The sequence below is a fragment of the Dermochelys coriacea genome, chromosome 12 (genome assembly GCF_009764565.3).
Source record: "Dermochelys coriacea isolate rDerCor1 chromosome 12, rDerCor1.pri.v4, whole genome shotgun sequence".
NCBI classification, from domain to species: domain Eukaryota; kingdom Metazoa; phylum Chordata; order Testudines; family Dermochelyidae; genus Dermochelys; species Dermochelys coriacea.
This window is the reverse complement of record NC_050079.1, coordinates 36377288-36403641: the sequence shown is the minus strand read 5'-3', so window position 1 is coordinate 36403641 and position 26354 is coordinate 36377288.

Here is a 26354-nt window from a genome sequence, read left to right as displayed (position 1 = left end):
ATTATTTGACAATTGTGCTGGTAAAATGGTTTTGCAGATGATCAATGAAGGTAGTAAAATCTTTTCCATGATCACTTTTGGTGCTAGTTTGTTGTTGTTGTTTTGTTTTTAATTCTGGGTGGGCAAGGCTACTTTTCCTCTGACCAAACTGGAAAAAAAAAATCAGGATGGCTCTCCCTATGGTTTTCTGGTTAACTGCACACATCTGGGTTTCATATCAAAAGAAATAAATATCAGACCTAATTAATCTTCAGTGGCTTCTGGGTATGGAGTCCTGAGCAATGCAGCCTCTAATTACAGTTTAACCAGGCATGGTGACAGTGTAAGCTGCATCAGCCAGGCTCTGGATTTGATGCACTATATTGTCTTCTAAATCAGGAGAAAAAAAACGAGGAGTAGGTGTTCTCAAACTGGGGGTCTGGACCCCCCACAGGGTCACAAGGTTATTACATGGGGGGTCGCGAGCTGTCAACTCCCAAACCCCACTTCGCCTCCAGCACTTATAATGGTTTTAAATATATAAAAAGTGTTTTTAATTTATAAGGGGGGTCGCACTCAGAGGCTTTCTATGTGAAAGGGGTCACCAGTAAAAAAGTTTGAGAACCACTGTTCTAAATGGAGAGAGAAAGAAAGAAAAGTATTTGTTTAAAACTTTGTCAAAATCCTTAAAACAACACTGATTTACACCAGCTGAGGATCTGGCCCATCTTGAAGTTATCTAGGAAGGGAAAAAAATAAAACAAATACATGTCACACTAATTTTCTTTTGTGTTGTGCATAGCGGAACGTCCAAATAGCATCACCTCATGCGTTTTGCAATTTAAGGCCACTTTTAATAAACCACAGCCTTAATGCAAATTGCTGAAATGCAAATCTCGAAATTATTTGTATGAAAAAAAAATAGTACAATTATATTTCCTTTCAAGAAATGCAAACTTGCTGATTTATTAGTCTTTTATAAAGGATTATTTGTAACTGATAACCTGTGTAATGATTTTACCAGAAGATAAAGTTCCTATATTGCAGACAAAGGGATATCTACGCAGCAGTATTCTGATTAGTTTTACATCTTTTCTAATTCAAGTAATTTAAAGATGGAGTTTGGGGATTTGCTGAGCTGCAATAAAACATGTCAGGAAAGGGGTCTGTTAAATGTTTTATAACTCTAAATCCATCTTTTTTTCCCCATTTCTTTAAAACCATTTTGATTTGCAAATATATGAGTGAACTCAGAGCAAACAAAAGTAAAAGGACTGTTAACACTGGCTTTGGTACAGGCAGTCTCTGTGTAAATTTTCCCTCTCTGCCAATGTACCTCAATCCTGGCTTGCAATAACCCCTGTTATTCTAGTCCTGGATTTATCCAGAGCAAAGGCTGCCAACTATACCAAATTATGTGGCTGATTTTTTTTCAGTGAGGACTAATGAGACCACCAAACTTATTTTCCCTCCTAACCAGAGCCAGGATTTGAACTGAGGTCCCTAGAGATGCAAACATAGTATATTAACCAACTATGAAACCACCCCCCTGCTATGTAAAGTCACACCCAAGAGGGTTTTGTGGTGCTAGGCAGCAGAGTTTTTACATGGCTATCCATATATTACAGGATATTATTTTTCCAGCAGAGAATATTTCAAACATTTCCAGTGAACTTTTTTCTCTTCTTTTTTTTATTTCTATTTTACATATAAAAATCAAAGGAATAAAATTAAACCACAAAAATATATGTTAGAGAAACAAAAGCAAGGACAAAATAGACTTTGAAGGCTGAAACTAGATCCTCTTTGCTCTACCATACTGTCCCTGGGTATTGCACAGACCTCTATATAGTCAAAGATCTTACATAGCATACAGTATGGGCCATGATTCCTTGCATTTAGGGGTTAATCACACTTCATTTTGCATAGTCGAAAAGGTACAGTGCACCATCTCAACACTAAGGCCAATGGAATAATCACAACAGGCAAATATAATAATAGCACTTATATATTGATAGCTCTTTGCATTTTCACAGTGCTTTACAAAGATTAAAGGCCAGATGGGACTATTAGATCATTTAGTCTGGCCTCCTGTATAACACAGCTCATAGAATTTCATTCAATTGCCCCTCTGCTGAGTCCAATAACTGGTGTTTGACTAAAATATATCTTCCAGAAAGACACCCAGCCTTGATCTGAAGACTTCAAGAGATAGAGAATCCAACACTTCCCTTGGTAGATTGTCCCAGTGATTAATCACCTTCCCTATTAAAACTGGTGCCTTATTTCTAATTTGAGTTTGTCTGGCTTTCACTTCCATCCGGAGGCATTCCATGGGGCAGGGCATGAGGCGTCACAGATTTGGGGCTTGGCTTATACCAAGCATGCTCAGTAACACCGCTGAAGCCAGCTGCCCTCACTCTGCCTCTGCCCTCATTGGCTGGCACAGGTCATCTCTGCTTCTACCCACTGGTTCTTGTTATACCTTTCTGAGCTAGGTTAAAGAGCCTTTCAGTAGTTCAGCACTTATTTTTTCTATTAAGCAGAGAAAGTGGTTGGAGTTCAACTTGAGGTTAAGCACTGGACTGGCACTCAGGAGATATGGGTTAAGCATTTGGCTTTGTCACAAACTGTGCATGGGACCTTGGACAGGTCACTAAACCTTTCTGTGCCTCAGGCCCCCATCTATAAAATGAGGATGGAGAGGATTCTTTTCAACAGGCCTCTCCAGTGCAAAGACTAGACACAAGATGGTCCTAATTTATTACTCTGGAGTATGTTGCAAAACAGGACACATTTTCAAAATATGTCTTTTAATGTGGAGTCCATAGGTTTTTATATTTTTCAGAGGCACATATTGCATTAATTAGCTAGTGTGTGTATGTGTGTGTTACTGCTCTCTATTGGACGAGAATCTGAACTGCTCAGCTGAGTATCACTGGTCCTATACTACTAATAGCCAAAAGAGATTCGCCTTTATCTATGTTTTTTATTGTTTTATCCCAATCGTGACTGTGTAATTCTCAATGGCCATAGTAGGAAGCATTGTGACAAATTTGGGCTCTTTGGCTCAGTATCACATAGCAAATTATATCACTGGAAATGTATGCAATTAAAATAAAGAGCTTGGATGGATGAGTGAGGGCATTGATGATGGTACATGTAACACTTACACTACTTGGTCACTTTCATAGTAAGTACCATGTGTCAGTATTAAACACCTTCAGCTGATGACTAGTCAGTCTAGCCTCCAGGAAGATTAATGAGCTTTGATGGGTTGTAGCAGGACTGGCAGATTGGTGGAGGGGAACCAGCAGGCTGCTTTTAAGATCAGTAGCCACAGAAAGTTGCTAGAAGCTCTGGGCTTTGGCCTGCAGCTGTGATTGTTCTTGCTCCTTCATCAGCTCCTGTCCTGCTCCAACCCTGTTTCTGTCTTGCTCCTGGTTCCTGAGTCTGGCTGTGATGTTTGGCTCTGATTTTGGGTCCCCTCAGCCAGCTTCTAACCAGTGAGCATGACTGTCACCATGTGAGCCTGGCACCATGTACCATTTGACTACAGTATAAATGGCAATCAGTAATTAAGAACAGCTCATTGTTTTGAGCCTGACCTAGGTCAGCAGTGACTGAGAGTAATTTCCACCCTTTGGTGGCTGATGTAAAATGATTTGGTGGTCTCAGCCCATTTTCCTGCAGACAGTTAGTTAGTTTGACCCCAAAAAGGAAAGAATGACAGAGATTCCATGAAGTCCACAAGGTACTTTGCTATTACTATTGATTTTATGTGGAAAGTGCTCAGTTACTATGGTCATGGGCAACAGAATAAAAGTCTGATAGAAAATGAATAATTCATAGAATATCAGGGTTGGAAGGGACCTCAGGAGGTCATCTAGTCCAACCCCCTGGTCAAAGCAGGACCAATCCCCAATTTTTTCCCCAGAGCCCTAAATGGGCTCCTCAAGGATTGAACTCACAACCCTGGGTTTAGCAGGCCAATGCTCAAACCACTGAGCGATCTCTTTCTCTCTCTTCCCCGCCCCCCAAAAAATACATTCTCGCATTTGTACTCATTGCTGTTCCTGCTGGTAGTTTCAGAAGAGCTTCCAAACCATACAGATGTCTCCTTCTATCAGGGGTGAGGTAGAGGGCAATGGGAGGAAATTTCACAGCATCACAATACAAGGATCTTTCCCTAGCACTGGTTTAATTTAAAAATCCTTTTAAAAAGAAAGAAATTGAGATCATATGATGTAAACTATTACCCCATTGCTTATGTGCTGTAAGAGATCACCTTATCTTCCAGTTATACGAAGGGCTATCACACAACATTGAACTGCTCTTGACAGGGCAGAATCTCGGTCGTGCACATTTTGTAACAGCTTCCTCACTTGAAACAAAAAGTATCGGTGGAAGAAATAGTTGTTGAAGAAAAGGTCATTATCAGGAAGCCCATAAAATGCTACTAATTTTCCTCTATCAGTCCTCCTCCGCTGATAAGACTTATTAGGCCCTTAAGTTCTGTTTACACTGCTGTCTTTAAGTGGTCACTTATCCACTCCTGCCCTGTGTATCTGCCTAAAGGTTTTTTATTATTATTATTATTCCACTTTTTCTTTCACTTTAATAAACAGCACCAATCCTGATACCAAGATAGGAAAATCTGACCCCTTCAGTCCTTTGCTCTAGGTGTAACAAGAAGTGCGTCCTCTACTACGTAACACCTAGAGAGTTCATTATCTTAGACGAGAATAGAGTCTAAAAATTTGTCTATTGTGCCAAAGTGTGTTTCCTTAAACTCTAATGGCAGTTTAACGAAACCCAAGTTTTATAGTGTGTTTTTACTTTAAATACCAGAATACTAAGACACAAATAGTTTATCCTGAGGGCCCATTCTTGCACTCAGTGAAGTCAATCACAAAACTCCCATTGATATCAATGTGAGCAGGATTGGGCCCTAACATTTTAATGAATTTAGGACCATATTCTACCCCCATTTGACACACACAACTCACAATGATACCCAGGTGACTCTTGAGTGGGTTAAATATGGTCCTACTATACTCGAGGGCCCAGGTGGAAGCAACTCCTATTGAAGTAAATTACAGTTGCAACTCTGGAAACTGAGGACCAAAATGACTCCAGATATATTGATTTAAAGAAAGCAATCAGAACTCTCATCCTGAAGTCTTCCTTATTAGGGTGACCAGATGTCCCGATTTTATAGGGACAGTCCCAATATTTGGTGCTTTTGCTTATATAGGCACCTATTACTCTCCACATCCTGTCCCGATTTTTCACATTTACTATCTGGTCACCCTATTCCTTACTCTTGGCTAAGTACCGCTTACAGTTACACTAGATCTACTCTGCTGTGAGAGCATATAGTGCCCCAGAGGGAACTGTGCCTGAATGAAAACTGCATTAGGATGTCAGGATTTAGTCTCAGATTTTCTGAGGATATACTTTCACATATATGCTTTCTCCAATCCATTGTTCTTCTTCTGATAACTTCTTTAATTTAGGAACTTATACCCTGCATCCAAGGAAAAAGGAACCCAATCAAAAGGTTTCCTTACCTGTAGAGATATGAACTATTGAAACCTCATCCACTGTTACTCCTGACATGTTGAAAGGTTTCAGTCTAAAACTTGCCATGTTTAACATTAGTGCAATATATCTGTTGTAATGCATATACAGTCACCAGGTCTCTATAAATAATTCTATTCTGAACATTTGGAAGAAGTTCCTAGTGTTAACCTTTCAGGAGCTTGCAGAAGACAATGAACCACAGTACTGATGCCTAAATTACAACACCTCCTTTCCCGAAAATAAAGAGACTTTATTCTATTGCCAATCCCTTCACGTTCAGACACTAAGAAGCACTTTGATCTATTGATTACATTACTGTGCGACCAAGGGCTTTAAATGAAATATCTTTGTCGTACTGACAAGTTTTCTTGCATGATAGGAATGTTCCTTAAACTGCCTGCTGGTTGCAAAGAAGATTTACTTTGACTATCAATGTGTAACAAACTGAATTCACACCAATGATTTCAGGTTTGCTCCTCTAGCATGCCAGGTGAGAGACAGCATTGCTGAGCTTGTTGAATCATTTATACTAGACATGCTTCCACAAGCCATGTAAACAGAAAATCTGGTCTATCCTATATAAGTTCGGGAACTGCCCTCATCACCTAATTAGCTGAGCACCCATTTTGCTGCCAAAGCAAACCATTATAGGGATACAATAGTACACTATGTTCTTCATATTAGAAGCATAGAAAATGGTACCAATTCAAGAAATGTTCAGGATTCATAAACATTTTCCTAAGTTACCAACTGATCATCCACATGTTTGAGAACAATGGCAAGCACGGCCACGCATAGAATTCAAGCCCAGCCCAAAAAAGAAAAGGAGTACTTGTGGCACCTTAGAGACTAACAAATTTATTTGAGCATAAGCTTTCGTGAGCTACAGCTCACTTCATCGGATGCATTCGGTGGAAAATACAGTGGGGAGATTTATATACACACACAGAGAACATGAAACAATGGGTTTTATCATACACACTGTAAGGAGAGTGATCACTTAAGATGAGCTATTACCAGCAGGAAGGGGGGTGGGGGAGGAAAACCTTTTGTGGTGATAATCAAGGTGGGCCATTTCCACTGGTTAACAAGAACTTCTGAGGAACAGTGGGGGGTGGGGTGCGGGGAGAAATAACATGGGGAAATAGTTTTACTTTATGTAATGACTCATCCTCTCCCAGTCTCTATTCAAGCCTAAGTTAATTGTATCCAGTTTGCAAATTAATTCCAATTCAGCAGTCTCTCGTTGGAGTCTGTTTTTGAAGTTTTTTTGTTGAAGGATAGCCACTCTCAGGTCTGTAATCGTGTGACCGGAGAGATTGAAGTGTTCTCCAATGGTTTTTGAATGTTATAATTCTTGATGTCTGATTTGTGTCCATTTATTCTTTTACGTAGAGACTGTCCAGTTTGACCAATGTACATGGCAGAGGGGCATTGCCGGCACATGATGGCATATATCACATTGGTAGATGCGCAGGTGAATGAGCCTCTGATAGTGTGGCTGATGAGATTAGGCCCTATGATGGTGTCCCCTGAATAGATATGTGGACAGAGTTGGCAACAGGCTTTGTTGCAAGGATAGGTTCTTGGGTTAGTGGTTCTGTTGTGTGGTGTGTGGTTGCTGGTGAGTATTTGCTTCAGGTTGGGGGGCTGTCTGTAAGCAAGGACTGGCCTGTCTCCCAAGATCTGTGAGAGTGATGGGTCGTCCTTCAGGATAGGTTATAGATCCTTGATGATGTATTGGAGAGGTTTTAGTTGGGGGCTGAAGATGATGGCTAGTGGCGTTCTGTTATTTTCTTTGTTGGGCCTGTACTGTAGTAGGTGACTTCTGGGTACTCTTTTGGCTCTGTCAATCTGTTTCTTCACTTTCAGCAGGTGGGTATTGTAGTTGTAAGAATACATGATAGAGATCTTTTAGGTGTTTGTCTCTGTCTGAGGGGTTGGAGCAAATGCGGTTATATCGTAGAGCTTGGCTGTAGACAATGGATCGTGTGGTGTGATCTAGATGAAAGCTAGAGGCATGTAGGTAGGAATAGTGGTCAGTAGGTTTCCGATATAGGGTGGTGTTTATGTGACCATCGCTTATTAGCACCATAGTGTCCAGGAAGTGGATCTCTTGTGTGGACTGGTCCAGGCTGAGGTTGATGGTGGGATGGAAATTGTTGAAATCATGGTGGAACTGATTCGGGGAGGAATGGGGCAAATATTTTTCAGGAAAAATGAAATTTCCTTACCAGCTCTTCCCGGGAGTGCCACTCTTAAATCCATTTTTGCTCTAACTCACATGTGCAAGGGTTTGTAACTCAAGTGTAAAAATGTGCTCATTGCTGGCACGGGCATATGAGTATTTTTTCACATTCTAAGGGCCTATTACATTTTTCTTAACCTACACACATACACAATCAAACAAAAGCCCTCCCATTGACTTCAGAGGGTTTTCACGGAATCGGGAACTGAAATTGAAAATAAAGTTAATGGCTGCATATGTGATCAAATATTAAAATGAAATTGTGCGCCAATTATTGACCAGATTCACCAGTTCTCTCTGCCTGCTTTTTTGCCCCATCATACTGGTGAATGACTCTATCTAGGTACTTCTATGCCCCTCATCACCATAGTGTCTGAGTGCCTCACAATCACTAATGATTATCTTCACTATATCCCTATGAGGGGGATAAAATTATTCCCATTTTACAGATTGGGAACTGAGGCACAAAAAGGTTGTCACAAAGGAAGCTAGTGGTAGACTCAGGAGTTGAACATAGATCTACAGAATCCCACACCAGTGCCTTAACCACAAGTCCATCCTTCCTCTGCTCCACTAGGCTAGATCCACCAAGGGGATTTAGACTCAGTGTCGCAATGCCCACTATTCAGGCATCCTGCTGCCTAGTGGAATCCACAGACACAAGTTAGATGCCTAGGGTCCCCAAATAATGCATGGGGATATTATTGGTGGAAAATTAGGCACCTAGGGAATTGAGGCAGCTAGTTCACTGGGAAGAGGGGGGGTTGAGGATCTAAATTTTGGACTTTCGTGCCCAAAGTGTGAGTTACATGCCTGTAATCCCTTTCTGGATCTAGCCCAATACCCTTTTTACAGATCTATTAGTGACCATTCAGAGGCTAAATCTTGGGGGATCCTCCTAAAATATTATGACTAATGTGATATTTTTAAAAAATCTGATTTTTTAGCAAAAATTATCCAGACTCCCAGACCGCTCTCTTCTGCTTTCCTTCTGGCTTTAAAAATAACATTGAAAGGAAAAAGTAGTAAGGTGGTAGTAACATCAAGCACCTTCGTCTGAAAAAAGAACAATATGTGTCTGGCTTAAATAAAAAAAATTGCTAGTGACATCAGAGACATTTCTCACAGCTGCCAAAGCCTACCTGACTCAGCACTTTTGAAGGAAAAAATACCATGTTAAATTGTTTGTTAAAATGCCCTTTACATTTCAGAAATGGAGATTTATAACTCTCACATGAAGTTAAATAATAGCTTGGCACTTGAATTCTTGTTTTGTTTGTTCAGTGGATATTGCTGAGATTATCGTTAAGATCTATCTAATTTGTCTTTCTGGTTTGCGCATTATAGCTAATGATGCTGAGGTCAATACCAAAGACTGCTGGCCATTTGCTATTCCATACCTTTTGCAGAGGCTAAAAATGGGGACTGAAAGATTGTCTCCATGCCACTAGACCTTTGGAACTACTTTGAAGATAATAAAATCACATGGAATTGCCAGCAAATTTGAGTGTCTGTCCAATTTCATCCTGTTTATTCAGCTAGCAAATATGTAGTTCAGGTGAGACTGTGTAGCTGTGCTGAATGCTCAATTGTTATATAATTTTAATTCTGAGAGATACTTGCAACTCCTTCTGCAACAGAAGCAATTCGAGCCATTTCTATCATTAATTTGATGCTTGATGGGATACAGTGAGATTTAAATTTCACCTTGTGCCAACACGCACCCCAGAGGAAGCCCCAGTTCAGCAATGCACTTAAGCACATGCACAAATCAATTTCTCTCCAGCAAGGCACTTAAGTACATGCTTAACTTTAACCCCATGCTTAAATCCCATTAAAGTGAATGGGACTTACTCATTGCTTAAGGTAAGCATGTGTTTATACGTTTTTCTGACTAAAGATGGTTTGCTGAACTGGGGCTCAAGAGAAAGCAGGCTGCGTGTCCACTGTGTCTTCACAGGAATTCCATGTGAAATGAATTGGCAACTATTTCCCAAACTGTGGTCAAAGTTCTCAACTGAGATAAATCAGCATAGCTCCATTGAATTCAAGGATGGAGAAGCTGGCTCAGTGCTTCAACTAGTTCATCTAATTAATAACAAAAAGGCAACGCCATTGGGTATCTAGATTCTGAACATACAGTTGTTTCAGATTATGCCACATTACCACAGGAACTATTAAACTTAAGACCTACCTCAACATAATAACAATAATACTTAGACTGTACATAGCCCTTCACATATTCATAATACTATACAGATATATATTAGTCTTTACCAAAATGTAATTTAAAATATTGGATTGGGGATTTGTTTTTACATCATACAATTCCATTTGATGTAATAACACAGTTGTTTGTAAATGTCAGATTTTGGTAAATTCTTGAGTTGAAAAATTTCATACCTTTTTGATAGGGGAAAGTTGAGGGTGTCATTGATTTTCAAATATCCTGAGCCTCCACAACTTCTGTGGATTTCAGTAGCTTCTCCAGGCACTCACTCATAGTGTGATTTGCTAAAGTGCAGTGTATAGAAACCCGTTGTTAAAATGACAAGCTAACATAGGTGTTGGAACTTGGCATGCGGAGGGTGCTGCAGCACACCCTGTCTTGAAGTGGTTTCCATTGTATACAGGGGTTTACAGCTTGGTTCAATGGCTCTCAGCACCCCCACTATAAACATTCTTCCAGCACCCCTGCAAGCTATCCTTTTAAATATAAGGGGTTTCCTGGTCCAGATTGCAGGCTCCGGGGAAGAATGCAATCTGGGTCTCATCAGCAGTCAGTCTGCAAAGAGCCAGCCTAGAATAAGGTGGGGGGAGTCATTCCTCTGTGTCTTATGGAGCAGCCTGCTTTGTCTATCTCTGGTTTGGGGGTTCTTGTGTGCTAGGGTTCTAGATTCTAAGAAATAAAGTAGTGTTACACTGCAAACTTCTCAAAAAGTATTTTATGTTTTTATCTTACTTCTCTGTATGTCATGAACATAACACCATTATAGTCCATACAAAGCATTCATATCTACCTTTTAAAATTTTGATCTATCTATACAATTAACCCACTGCAAAATACATCTGCCCAAATATATGTTGCCCATTTTCCACACACATTTAAAAAATATGCAGAAATCCCTGCTTCTGCAAGCTCACACAAATAGGCAAGCCCACGTATCTGTACAGAATGCCACTGGCCTCCCTGCCTGTGCACCGGAACATCCAGGATTGATGTTTAGGGTTTTTTTTAAAAAAACAAAAAAATCCCTCTGCAACTGGAAGAGATGTGTTTGTTTACCTATAATTGTATATACTCCATGAGGAGTGGGATTTTTTGTGTGTGTGAAGGGCAAAACAGAAATAAAAGAGGATGAAATGGGAAAGGTAGAGTATTCATAGATTAGAAGGCCAGAAGGAACCATTGTGGTCATTTAGTCTGACCTCCTATATAACACAGGCCATAGGACTTCCCTGAATTAATTCCTATTTGAACTAGAGCATATATTTTAGAAAAACAATGGTGATTTTAAAATGTCAAGTGATGCCTTTGAACAGTGTTTTCTTTCTTTCTAATTATGAATAGATTATAAGTGTAGAGTTTTGGAGATATGGAAAGGAACTATTCCAGACCAGATGTGCTGGCTGCATATGAAGGGCAGGCTATAGTACATTAGTGGTTTAAAGTAACAGGAAACCTGAGCAATATCATAAATCAGGAATTTCTTACTAGATTTTTTTGTACAGACTATAACAAAATATATTGAATATCTTGAATATGTGAGAGCCTCCAACCTACCAAATTACCAGGCTCTGCCAGTGAGAGGCACACTAATTTGAGGCTGGCCTCAAACTGAAAATTGTTAAACAAAAAATTAGGTTTCAGCATTTTAAGAAAAATCTGCTTGGAGCCCAGCACTAACAGGACCCTAAGGATTTAACTAACTGCAAGGAAAATACAGACAGACAAATTTCTTGACTTTCTACGCTCGTGAGACAGTTTTCCACTTCTGGATCTCAACAAGGCATACAAGTTCTGCCACAAGTGACAGGTTACTTACTGGAGGGTGGATATTTCCCACCCCCCCCTTACACTCTTCATGCATTCAGTCAAATTTTGGTCCTACTGAAGGGAAAGGGAGTTTTGCCATTGACTTCATTTAGACTAGAATTTGGCTTGTTATCTTTTTCATTCATTTTATTTATTCATACACATATAACGCATTGGCTCATGTTCATTGGCTGAAGGCAGTGCACTCCAGCATTCATAAAGTTGGGTCCAGTTAACGGAAAACAGCCTACAACAGAAACACTGAAACACACACACACAAATTATTACCAGTGTAGATTCAAGTCATACAACTGGTAGTATGCAGAGCAGGTCACCTACACACAGGCCCGCCGATGGGTTGGGAGCAAAGGAGGCAATTGCCCAAGGGCCTGGGTGATTTAAAAGAGCCTAGGGGCCCCTGGCAGCAGCAGGGAGCCACGGGACCTTTTAAATTGCCCGGGCAGGCCACAGAGCTCCTCGGCAGTGCCGGAGGACTTCCGTGCCTTCCGTGCCGGAAGACTGTGCCCAGCAGGGCAGCCGGCAGCAGCTCACTGGGCACCAGCCAGCACAGACACAGCACCCCCCAAACGTCAGGTGGGCCTTTCGAGGGGGGCCATGGAATGTTCTGTCCTGAGCAGAGCCATCCCTAGGGTACAGCGAATCGAGGCGACCGCTCTGGGTCCCACGCTTTGGGGAGCCCTGCGGGCCAGTATGATTGGCTAGTGCAGTGTGTCCCAGAAGCAATGGCTTCATCACTCCTACCCCAGACTCCGCACCCTGCTAGGGATGGCCCTGGCCCTGGGGCCTGGAAATGCTGTCGGTGGGCCTGCCTACACGGGATCCTACCTGTTGCAAAATCAGAGCCTTCTTTTCTTTTTTTTCTCTCAGCAATTTAAAATTAATTATTGTGTACTTTTCAATACCACACCAGCTAATGGGGGAGAGATAGCTCAGTGGTTTGAGCATTAGCCTGCTAAACCCAGGGTTGTGAGTTCAATCCTTGAGAGGGCCATTTAGGGCTCTGGGGAAAAATTGGGGATTGGTCCTGCTTTGAGCAGGGGGTTGGACTAGATGACCTCCTGAGGTCCCTTCCAACCCTGATATTGTATGATTAATCCTTGCAATTTTAAGGGCCAAATTCTCAGCTGGTATAAATAACCACAGTTCTGACTAAGTCAGTGAAGATAGACCCATCTCTGCCAGCTGAGAACCTGACCTAACTAATCAACAATGCCTACTGTTCTTTTGTTTGGTTGGGTTATATTTTTAATGTCATTGTCTTTTTATAATTCTATTAAATGTATCTAAAGCCCAGGCTAACTCTTTCCCCACATTGTTCCACTTCTAAGAAAAACATATACAATAAACTAAGTCCCATTTTTCTCATAATCATCCAAATGATCTTCATGACTCTGGGGAAAATAATGCCAAAGTGATGGGTTACTGCGGTGTCTTCATTTTAAGCATACTCTGGAAATTGGCCTGACATACTCATATATTCCGCATGGGTGAGATTTACCCATCTGCAGATGGACAGCACCAGACTAGAGGACCATGTTAAGTCCCATAGAAGCTAAACTTCTTTGTATGAACTGGCTTTCCTCTCATTCACCCTAGTGTAAAATCAGGAGTAACTCTGTGAAATCCACAAAGTTATGCTCCTGTAAAATTGTGTAGATGAGATGAAAGACAAGCCCATGAAATATCCTGCCTTACTGGTTTCATTGTAGTTATTGGTCTCTTAGATTCCCCCTTTCCCACCCACCTATCCTCCCAAAAATGTGTCTCCAGAAGGTCTCCAAGCTGCTGATCCTTCTTATGCTTCATTCTCTTAAGGCTGCAAGGCCATCGAAAATTCCAAATACTGCACAGAGCTTCTGCTTGAAATGCATCCACACAAGCCTTCCTTCTGGACTGTATTTTTTTACATTTTAATTTTTGGCAGTGCTATAGGGAGCAAGAGTGGCATGCAGCAAACAGCATTTACCAGCATGTGTAGCTTGGCACCAGAAAATAATTACTTCAGAGTTCAAAAACCTTCAAGGTGCTCTCTCTAAGCCGCTTCACATTTAAGCTGTGTAACACTAAAAATGTCACTTTTGGATCCCTGCAGACCAAACCAGAGTGCCTTCAGCTTTCCGATTGGCCGAAAATTGATTGTTAAACTCCAGGAAATTTCCAGCACAGCCGGAAAATGTCAGAAATACTCTGTTGTTGCAAAAGCTATCGAGAGCGGTTTCGATTCACAATACCCGCTCTTCAGACCTCATCCCCAGAAAGCACAAGCTTCCTGTTTGAGTATTAGCCAGCCATGATTTCCGCCCACCAGAAACAGGTTAAAAAGTTATTTACTTCGGTTTCTTCCTGTCCCAAGCAGGGGCTATGTCTCAGGCATCCCAGGGAGAAAAACAAGATGATACAGATGCCTGTGCAGATATCTGGATCTGATTCTATTAATGCTCCATGCATTGCAAGTATTTAATCTCCACGTATTTCTTACAAAGTGGGACAGATCCTGGCCCCTCCCATTCCTATGATCTTTGACACAGATGTACAGGTAGATCTCTGACTCAGCTACGTCGGTACACCCCTGACGCAGCTGAGGCTCTGGCTCAGTATTTGTATGTGACATTCCTACCTTAGCATTTTTATTTGTATTAATGTAGCAACGAGGCACCCCAGTCATGGATCAGAACCCATTCCACTAGGAGCTGTACAAAGATAGAATAAAATGACAGTGCCTGTGTGACGCCAGCAGATGAAGTGCCAGCTCATGCCAAGGCCTCTGGGCCTCACTGAATACTGAGAAATGCAGAGCTGGAAACCAGCCCGGCTCATCTCGGTGTTAGGCTTGTCAGAATAGACATTGAGTTGACAAGAATGTGTTTAGTCTTGATGAAATGTTTGTAAGATGCTGCATGTATTGATCTCACTGACAACACCAAGTTATGTTGAGTGTTTGCATTGTAAACCTCTGTAATTGTGTAATTCACCAAACAGGAAAGAAGCATTAATTAATGTAAAGTGCTGGGACTGCACACAAGAAGGCCCACTGAAACCAAATGAGCCATTGGGAAACATCAAAGGACAAAGACTTTGTTGCATTCCCCCCCACACACACACCGATGAAGAGCAGACAGGAGCCAACACTTGTTCCATTGCTTTGATCTCTGAGAGAAGGAAATAAAAATCTCTGACCAGAAGGAACTGTATCACTATGATGCTTGGAGTTTGGAGAGGGTAATATTTTCAAGCATAAGCAAGGAATCTCCAAGCTGCTTAGCTTGGGTTAGCCCTAGAGGACATAGAGAGCTTGCACATTACAGAAGCATCTATTAACACTGTAGCTCATTTGCGTGTGTATGTTTACCTGCTTTAACCTTGTGAATAACTCTTATTTCTTTTTTCCTAGTTAATAAACCTTTAGTTAGTTCAATATAGGATTGGCTACAAGCACTGCCTTTGAGAAACCTAAAGTACACTTGACTTGGGATTAAGTGACTTTTGGACTGGGATTAACCTGAATATTGTTGTGATATTTGGTGTAAGGGACAATATCGCAAAGGCAGGCAGGCTGAGGTGGCAAGATAGAAGAGTACCCAAGGGGACTGTCTGTGACTCCATGTTCAGGTTGTTGCAGTGCTTGAGGAATGCACACCTGATACTTGGTTGGTGAAATCTAATCATAGAACACACAACCTGCTTCTTAACAGTCTACCCTGAGGTAGGCACTCATTGTCAGCAGCCATTCTAGACAGGTTCACACCCTGATCTAAGAGCTTACAATCTAGAGTATAAGACAAGAGACAATGGATGGAGACAGACAAGGAGGTGGTGGGAGTACGAGGAAATAATAAGACAATATTGGTCAGCATGATAGGCAGTGGTCTCAGATCATCAGATGCCTAACCATTGTCCATAGCATCGTGGACCAAATGATTCTAATCTTATTTAGTGCTCCTTTGAGCAACATTTCCTTTCATATCAACCGGAGTTTTGCCTGAATAAAGGATGAGTAAAATCTGAGCAATGTCTCCAGGATTTGTCTTGACATCTGGATTTCACAAAACCTATGCAGGATTTTTAGTACAGATAGCACTGCCCAAAACTAGCTAAGTCTCCTGGTGTTGAAGTTGTTCTGAGCCAACTTGTACTGAAGCCAATAGAAAGACTCCTGTTGACTTCATCAGGAATTGTACTGGTCCTACTTCTTCATAAACAAACCCAGGCTTTTACCCAACTCCTAATGTACTTGAATAACAAACTTACAGGTTTCTATCATTAAAAGGCCACTGATCTTTCCTGAGTTCCCTTATCATTCCTCTGTCAAACCCAAAAAATGATTAAAGGTTTTATATGTACCTAGGAACAAATCTGACAAGAAACAATCAAAGATGAGAGCGAGAAAGAGAGAGAGAGAGAGAGAACAGCTGCCTGATAAAAGAAAGGTCAGTGGAAAATACACACATTCAAAGAGAAGTCTAGGGGACTCTAAGGGCTTGTCTACAGTTGAAATGCAGCTGCTGTACTGTTTCAGTGTAGACACGACCTACACTAGCAGGAGGGGTCTCCCATCGGCGTAGGTAATCCACTTCCATGAGAGGCGGTAGCTAGATCAATGGAAGAATTCTTCCATCAACCAAGCACTGTTTACATGGGGACTTAGGTCAGCTTAACTACACTCCTGGGTAGGTGAGATAATATGTTTTATCGGACCAACTTTTGTCGGTGGAAGAGACAGAGACAAGCTTTTGAGCTCCACAGAGCTCTTCTTCAGATCTGGGAAAGGTGTCACAACTAACTACAAGGTGGAAAAGATTGTTGATCATAAATAGTTAACACAGATTGCAAGGGACTATTCAAAATGACATGGGCTATTCATATCTCTGCAGTCATAGGACAAAGGAGTAGTATGCAGTATTGTTGTACCCATGTCCGTTCCAGGACCTTAGTGGGACAAGGTGGGCAAGGTACTATCTTTTATTGGACCAACTTCTGTTGGTCAGAGAGGCCAGCTTTCAAGCTTACACAGAGCTCTTCTTCCAGTCTGGGAAACTTACTCAACAGTGTCACCATTAAATACAAAGTGGAACAGATTGTTTAGCATAAGTAGTTAACATATATTTCAAGGAGTGTTAGTGTGTTACAGATTGTAGTAAAGAGATTTAAAACCAGGATCTCTGTTGAGTCCATGATTTTTAGTGTCTTAATGGCCCACTTCATTTTGAATAGTCCCTTGCAACTTGTGTTAACTCCTACCCTTAATAATCGGTTCCACCTTGCATTTAGCTGTGACACTTTTTGTTTGCCTTTTCCAGACCTAAAGAAGAGTTCTATGGAGCTCGAAAGCTTATCTCTCCTCTATCTCTTCCACCAACAGAAGTTGATTCAATAAAATATATTATCTCACTCACCTTGTTCCTCTCATGTCCTGGGACCAACATGGCTACAACAACACTGAAAACAATATGTGTGTACAGATACACATTGCATTTATTAATAATAATGCTGAGTACTTTAATTGTGCCTTATTTTAAAAACACCTGACAATCAAATGACTAATGGAGTCTTACAATGAAGAAGGTAGATAAGTAAGATTATGGATGAGGAAACAGAGAGAGAGAAAAATTAAGACTTGTGCCAGACCATAGGGCAAGTCAGCATGAGCAGGGGGTTTCGAATTTTGGTGTCATTTGTCCTATGCATAGTCCACTAGGCCATGCCACCTCCTTTGATCTCATGAAAGCACTGTATTGAAAGTATATTTTCCCTCTGCAAGGAACATCTAACAGTATCAATGAAATGTAAATTAATATGCACCATTAGACACCATTCCCAGGAGAGAGCTGACAGGAAACCTGTGCGTGAGAAATGCTAATATCTGTGTTTCTGAAGGCATATAAATTCTTTTGCTCCTCTCCAGTAGCCTAATTCGATTCAACTTTGTTTATTAAGGGATTTAATTTGTTAACTTAACATGAAATGAAATCCACATGATTAAAAAGTCACGAGCAATAAAATTTTAACTAGGTTTATACAATGTAATATTAGAAATTTTCCTTTCATATCAGCAACAATGAAACCCACCAATGTTGAATAAAGGGAAAGCAGGAATGTCTTTAGACCTAACAGTAAGGATCTTCACTCTGAGACAGAATAGGTGAGCAAAATGAACATACAATTCAGGTGTTGACTCAGGAGTGAGAGTAAATAATTGGGAATAGTGATGTTTTCACCATATAACAGATTCCAATATAATTCTTTATGGGTCTTCAGGGGTATTTTTAACCAGATTTACTCATAAGTGTTTCGGAATTTCCTTGAACAAGTATAAAAGATAATCTTCAGTTCCTCCAAGCCTCTTTTCCACATGTCACAGGCATATTTGAAGGTATAGAGTAGAGCTGGATTCAGTGGCTAAACCAAAAAATCTGAAAAAAAATTGTTTCACGTTGACCCAAAATGACAATTTTTCATTTTTTTCTTGATGAAATGGAAAACTGAAAAAAGAATTGAGTTTTTAAGTTAAATCTAGCTACAATTCAAAATGAAACAGTATTTCAAAATGACAAATTGAAGCGTTTCAACTTTTTTGGACTTTCCTCCCCCCCATTTTTATTTGGTGGAAACTATTCACTGTGACCCTTTATCACTGAAGGCCTTCCACAAATAAACCTTTCTTTACATAGTATCTAAATTCTCGTGAAGGGGTTAAGCATATTTCCATTTACTAACTGGCTGTAGAGGCAGAACACAGCATGAAAATGAATGTAGTTATATATGAGAGACAGGATGGTCAAGTAGTAAGGAAGATGGGCTGGGACTTAAAACCTGAGTTCAATTTCCTGTTCTGCTATAGATTTCCTGTCTGACCATGGGCAAGTGGCTTAGTCTTTCTATGCCTCAGTTGTTTATCTGTAAAATGGGGCTAATATTTGGGAGCTAATATATATGTTCAGTCTCTGCTGCCAATTAGTTATTGGAAACATGTTTAACTCATTCAGAAAGATGTAGATGCCATGTAACAAAAGGGGATAGACAGATAGATAGACAGACAGATAGATAGATCCTTCATCTGTTGACTTCAGCAGGAGCAGCCCAAGCTAGATTCAATATATGAAATCACTAGGAATCTGCAATGACTAATTTGACAAATGAATCTTAGCTTGAAACTGGTGACCCAAAAATCTCAGTCAGACAATCCCAATATTGTCACTTAACGATAGAAAAAAATATACACTGGTGCTTTCTCCTAATAATAAGGGATATCAGACCTGTTATTTCAGGGGTAATTTGTTCACTGAGGATACCTCAGTTTCAAGCAGGAGTAAGCTGCACCTGTACATACATCAATTTATAGCAGGTTTTCACAGGAGCAGCTACACCAGTGGCTAGCATCCCAGTGCAGGAGAAGGCCTCATAGTGTGAGTGATCCAGTTGCTAGGGTTAACCCTATTGATAGCCATGCAGGTCATGATATCCTACTTATACTGGTATCTTGTGCGAAGATTGTACAGTCTTGAGCAAAGATGCAGTCTGAGGAGGAAGAAGGGAGCTTGGAATCAAAAGAAAGTCCTAGAGAAAACAAGGAGAGAAGCTCAGAAGAGATCATGGGAACATCTAACTCTCCAGCACAGGGGCTCTGGTGAGCCAAAGCAAAAGCCTCACCAACGAATCAAACCCCGAGGGATCTGTACAGCCCAAGGCACTGAAAATGCATTTTGTCCCACTTTGGGCTTTTCTACAGCCAAAGGAATCCATGTGATCCTGGTCATAGAGTTTAAGGCCAGAAGAGACCACCAGATTATCTAGTCTGAGCTCTTATAGATTACAGGCCATCCTTCTGTTTTTCCAGGTCTTTTGAAATGCATATGGATGTGTTTGGAATCCACATGACTGCATTCCTTAAGAAATTGTCCGTCATGTAGATGTAATTCAAAATACCACCGTACACCCACCTGTCAGATTCTTTAACAACTATGTGTATTTTTTATGCTCAAATATTTTAGAATTGTTCTCACTGTTCCTGAACAGTAATTGGTTTGAACTGCCCCAAATGATGGTTCATCTAACTCGAGTGATTTTTGACTCACAGCCCAGGCACTGTATCAAAACATTTATCAATTAATCATAAAACATAACTAACATAGTTGTCTACCCAAGAAAAACCTGTCACTTACAGGCTCATGTATGTTCATTCTTATGAAAGAGCTGCTATATAGAAGTCTATTTCCTGCACAGACAAGGTGGAAAATCTGCTAAAGGCAGAGGTCAAATCTAGTTTAATTTTATGCCCTTTTGTAAGAATGTTCTCTCTCTCCCTCTCCTTCTCTCTCTCTCTTTCAAAAAATAAAATAAATTTAAAAAAAACCCTCACCCCAAACCCTCATGTTTCTTTCCAAGTTTCCCAAAGTTAATTCATCTTGAAGAAAAAAAAGATTAGGATAAAATTTCAAATATTAAAATCAAACACAGGATTAATGAGTTTTATTTCTAAACCCAAGAGGATGTCTGGAATTTGGGATATTTTTGTAGTAGTCAGACACCAGACATAACCAGATGCTGTAATGTTTTGTACCAGCTCAGCACAAATTTAACACCTTGATGGAGAAATTTTATGTCTGTTTTGAAGTGAAAATGTGTCAGCTTTTCTGAAATCTACTGTCCAAAATATATTCCTATGGTCTGAGCTGAAATAAAAGGATTTGAAATAGACATGGTTTCTTGCTTTTACGGAGAACAACAATTGAATTTATGCATCTTGCCCCACCTTGCATAAATCTTTGGGACTTCATCTAATGATTTGAAAAATACTGTAAAACACCTCAAAATATAAGTCAATTAAAATAAAGCATAAGACCAAATTCCAGACAACCTCTCCAGCACCATGCAGGAAAAAGCTTTCTGCAATTTTTCTTTTTTAAGACAAATATAGCCATTCCACACTCTTGCTGCCAATATTACAAATTGCGTCTATTGAGAATTGGTGCTGTTCCCAACCTGTTCTCAAATATAAAGTATGTATTGACAAAACTTGCCCTTTTACTAGGGCTTGGTTTTATTATCACTGAAATTCACTAAGATAAAATTCAACACAGACTTTCTCCCTAGGGGTGGCTGCTCTTAGGGCTCCTCCCCTCAGAATGCTCAGCCCACACAGATCATCTGTCTCTAAAGGTCCTGTTCCATTTTCTTTGTTGCCTTAATGAATCAGCAGAATCTACTTAACCTCTCCTGAGCAAGACCAACACCTCACAGATGGGGTGTTTCAGAAAAACCTTGCCAGCTTGATCTTTCTTTCTATCTACCTACCTACCTACCTACTGTTCAGTATCTACCAAATGCAGACTTGACCATTGACTTAAGGTGAGCTGGCAATACCCCCAAGAGATGCTTTGAGGAGGAGCACAGGACAGACATGAAACCAAGAGCAGCTTACTCAATTACCTGGATCACAGTACACTTAAAAGTGGGATTTTCAAAAGTGTTTAGTTCTGGCTCAACTCCCCCATTGAAGTGAATGGGAGCAGAATTAAGCCTATGCTGAGTTTAATGCTTTATACATCAGCAATGAAAACTTGTTATCAGAAATGGGCCAGGATGAAAACCATGCTGTGAACACTACCAAACTTTGGAATCTTGTCTTGAAAGATTGCAATTAGACCTAAGGAACATCTCTGACATTTTAATTTCCAAAATGTTAAAGTCTTTGATTACCTTGGATGTTCTCATCATCTGTGGTGCATCGTCCTAATTAATTGTAATCTGAATGAGTAATTAGGAACCTTGAGATGGACAAACTTCAAAAGATTCCGACATGCTACTCCATTTAGAAAAGCACCCACAAATGTAGATGCTTATTCAAACTTCTCTTTGGTCTGGAAATCTTACAAGAACAGGCTTTCTTCTGGAACTGTAGATCAGCAATATACCACAGATATAGCCTGTCTCACAGTATTTCTGCTTATGGTCCCAGCCAAAATCAGCAAGTGCAATGACATGCAAAATAATTTAAAAACTAACTGAACATTTTAGAACCTCAAAAGAGCCTCAGTCTAAGTTTCAGAGTAGCAGCCGTGTTAGTCTGTATTCGCAAAAAGAAAAGGAGTACTTGTGGCACCTTAGAGACTAACAAATTTATTAGAGCTACAGCTCACTTCATCGGATGCATTTGGTGGAAAAAACAGAGGAGAGATTTATATACACACACACAGAGAACATGAAACAATGGGTTTATCATACACACTGTAAGGAGAGTGATCACTTAAGATAAGCCATCACCAGCAGCAGGGGGGGAAAGGAGGAAAACCTTTCATGGTGACAAGCAAGGTAGGCTAATTCCAGCAGTTAACAAGAATATCAGAGGAACAGTGGGGGGTGGGGTGGGAGGGAGAAATACCATGGGGAAATAGTTTTACTTTGTGTAATGACTCATCCATTCCCAGTCTCTATTCAAGCCTAAGTTAATTGTATCCAGTTTGCAAATTAATTTCAATTCCAATTCAGCAGTCTCTCGTTGGAGTCTGTTTTTGAAGCTTTTTTGTTGAAGTATAGCCACTCTTAGGTCTGTGATCGAGTGACCAGAGAGATTGAAGTGTTCTCCAACTGGTTTTTGAATGTTATAATTCTTGATGTCTGATTTGTGTCCATTCATTCTTTTACGTAGAGACTGTCCAGTTTGACCAATGTACATGGCAGAGGGGCATTGCTGGCACATGATGGCATATATCACATTGGTAGATGCGCAGGTGAACGAGCCTCTGATAGTGTGGCTGATGTGATTAGGCCCTATGATGGTATCCCCTGAATAGATATGTGGACAGAGTTGGCAACGGGCTTTGTTGCAAGGATAGGTTCCTGGGTTAGTGGTTCTGTTGTGTGGTGTGTGGTTGCTGGTGAGTATTTGCTTCAGATTGGGGGGCTGTCTGTAAGCAAGGACTGGTCTGTCTCCCAAGATCTGTGAGACTGATGGGTCGTCCTTCAGGATAGGTTGTAGATCCTTGATGATGCGTTGGAGAGGTTTTAGTTGGGGCTGAAGGTGATGGCTAGTGGCGTTCTGTTGTTTTCTTTGTTGGGCCTGTCCTGTAGTAGGTGACTTCTGGGTACTCTTCTGGCTCTGTCAATCTGTTTCTTCACTTCAGCAGGTGGGTATTGTAGTTGTAGGAATGCATGATAGAGATCTTGTAGGTGTTTGTCTCTGTCTGAGGGGTTGGAGCAAATGCGGTTATATCGTAGCGCTTGGCTGTAGACAATGGATCGAGTGGTCTGATCTGGATGAAAGCTAGAGGCATGTAGGTAGGAATAGCGGTCAGTAGGTTTCCAATATAGGGTGGTGTTTATGTGACCATCGCTTATTAGCACCGTAGTGTCCAGGAAGTGGATCTCTTGTGTGGACTGGTCCAGGCTGAGGTTGATGGTGGGATGGAAATTTTTGAAATCATGGTGGAATTCCTCAAGAGCTTCTTCAGTCTAAGTTGAGAGTGAAGGTTTTGATAGGTCATTATTTTATCCTGTCCCACAGACCTAAGGCATATGCTGACTCTCGGGCTTTGTAAGGGCATCAGGGATTTTTTTTATTTTTTTTTTTCACTAATTGATTTGTTTTCATCCACATGCTTTTGCACAGCAGGAGAGAATGTGAGTTGTAATTGGCATGTATGTTAGCTAACAGCAACACCCTAGAGTACTGGGATGGTAAATTATGGTACCTGTACAAAGAATATATGGGACAGGAGAAAACATTCTTGTGGAGATTTCTTTGGTTCTCTGAAGTTTCAAAAGACCTCACTGGAGGTTATGCAGAAAAACCAGGCATATCAGCTCCATTCATGCATGTTGCTCATAAAGAACCAAAATTAGCACAGAAGTAAATGAGTGCAGCTTCTAGTATCTTTAAAAGGAGCCAGCCCCTCTTGCTATCAGGTTAGAATTTGGTATGACATGTAGTATCGAAAATGAAAATGTTAATGTTTTGCAACTAGTAAGTAGTCCACGAGAGCTGTTCATCTGAGGGTTTCCTTCCTTTCCAGAAGGTGACAGGACTTTGTGAAAGCCTGTGGGCATTTTGAGGAATAAAGTAGTGTGAAAATCAGTGCTTAGTTTCCGAGAGACTAAAACAAACATTTTTTGATGTTTGGTTTCAGAGTAGCAGCCGTGTTAGTCTGTATTCACAAAAAGAAAAGGAGTACTTGTGGCACCTTAGAGACTAACAAATTTATTTGAGCATAAGTTTTCGTGAGCTACAGCTCACTTCATCAGATGCCATCCAATGAAGTGAGCTGTAGCTCACGCAAGCTTATGCTCAAATAAATTTGTTAGTCTCTAAGGTGCCACAAGTACTCCTTTTCTTTTTCTGATGTTTGGATTCCACAGACACTCCAGCCCTGTCTCTGGAAATTAGCTTTTACTATTTGGCCTAAGACCAACTCAAAGTGAAACCTCTTTGTTTCACCTAGTTTCGAGTTGAAAGCCATGCAGTAGATCCTATATTTGAGTGCACCAATGTGTATTTTGCTCTTAGACCTACTTTGTGCAAAGTTGGTGTCAATATTACTCAGTTCAGGAGCACAAATAAATTCAGGTATGTCTACACAACAAAGAAAAACCTACAGTTGGCCTGTGCCAGCAGACTTGGGCTTGTGAGGCTAGGTGGGAGCGTCCCAAAGCTTGGACACCAGCCAAAGCCTGAAAGTCTACATAGCAATGAAACAGCCCTGCAGCTCAAGCGCTGCAAGCCTCAATCGGCTGGCACGAGGCAGCTGCAGGTTTTTCTTTGCTGTGTAGACATATCCCTGAGGACATAATCCAGGGAAAGGTATTCCAAAGAACTACATCTGCAGCTGAAATTTACTGTATGTATAGGCAGGATGTGAACCCTACACAACTTCTTCCTTTTTCAAGAATGCACACTCTGAACACAGTAAGATTTTTGGGCAGCTCTCCCATCTGGACTATGTAGTAACTCATGATGCCGCTTAAGCTGAACAGAGTCTGAGTTTCCATTCTTGGCCTGTGTTTCAATTTAAAAAATTCCCACAGTAGGATGATCATTATGCAGCCAATAAACAGAGACCCAGCAATCCCAGTGTTCAACAAACAGATGCACGCTGGCCAAACATGAGCCATGTGGAAGCCTGCAAGGTGACCGATTGCTCTACACCAGGCTCCGAGACACAGGGATTTCACACACCGTGCTGTCATGTTTTATGGGCACTTCATCTGTCAGGAGATTTAAAATAATAATAATAATAATATTAAAGCCAGCAAAAATAAATAAAAATTGGTGTTTTATTGGCCTAGGAGGAGCTAACCTGGAAATATTATTGGCACAAATAGAGCTGTATAGCCTGTCCAAGAGATAATAGGGCTGTGACATTGCAATGGGTTTGTTTATTCAAGCAGGCAGTCATTCTCATTGTGAACACTACCACCATACTGTCCCTTAGCAAGATGAGCATCCCTCCCCCGGTTGATGGAACAAAAGCAAAGTGGTGATTTCCATGCTGACAGCTTTATTGCCTTCCTAACCTAACTATTTTTAAAGAAACAGGTTATCTCGGTGATGTAAACAGGTCTTCCCGCCTGTGATTATGTCATTCCCATTGCCAGAATGTGGTAGCTTCAGTTCACACTCACTTGTCCTGTCAAGTCAGTTGTGTAGATTGCTCAGTAGCTTACATCATTGGCTTCAGTGAAGACGGTCTGAGGACCAACTCTGTCTTTTGATTTGTAAAATGGATTGGAAAATAGAGAACTATATCCCTTTTTAAAAAAATTGATCTAGATTGTAAGGAGATGAATTAAGTTACCTAGACACTCAGAGCCAAAGTGGTGTCTGTCTAACTGTGGTTGGTTTACATGTAATATTGGACAAATGGATTTTGGGCTTGGGTCTACCATCTATGCATCCAAATATGAGAGGCTGTCAACTATGAACACAGGTGTTGATCTTCCAGTTGTGTGGCCACTGGTTGAGAATCACATTTCCTCACCTTTTAAAGTTGGTCACTTCAGAAAGGACAATGGACTTAATGGATCAGATTCCCTGTTGGTGTAAATCAAAAATCATAAATTGCAGTCAATGGAGCTATGTCAATTTACATCAGCTCAGCATCTGGCCCTTTTAGAGATGGGCAAACATCTCTGAAAAGGATCAGAGTTTGCTTTTCATTCTGAAAAGTATCTAAAATGTAGATGCTTATCTGGAGTTTACCACATGTGAACTTTTCAAACCATGTGTATGCAAAATGAAACTGGAGATCCTACAGTCTTCCTGATATTCTGACATTCCTGTTTTTGGTCCTGGTCATAAATACCATGAACACAACATCTCTCACAGCAAAGTTTGGATCAGATGTGAATCCAAACTTCCCCTGATCGTGGGGTGTTCAGATCTGGGTTGTTGATTCAGGCACATCTCACATCTCCCATCTGGTTCCAATCTCCATGAATTGTGGGAGTGAAAAAAAAATTATGCAACTCTTTCTCAACCCCCGTCGGGTCTGA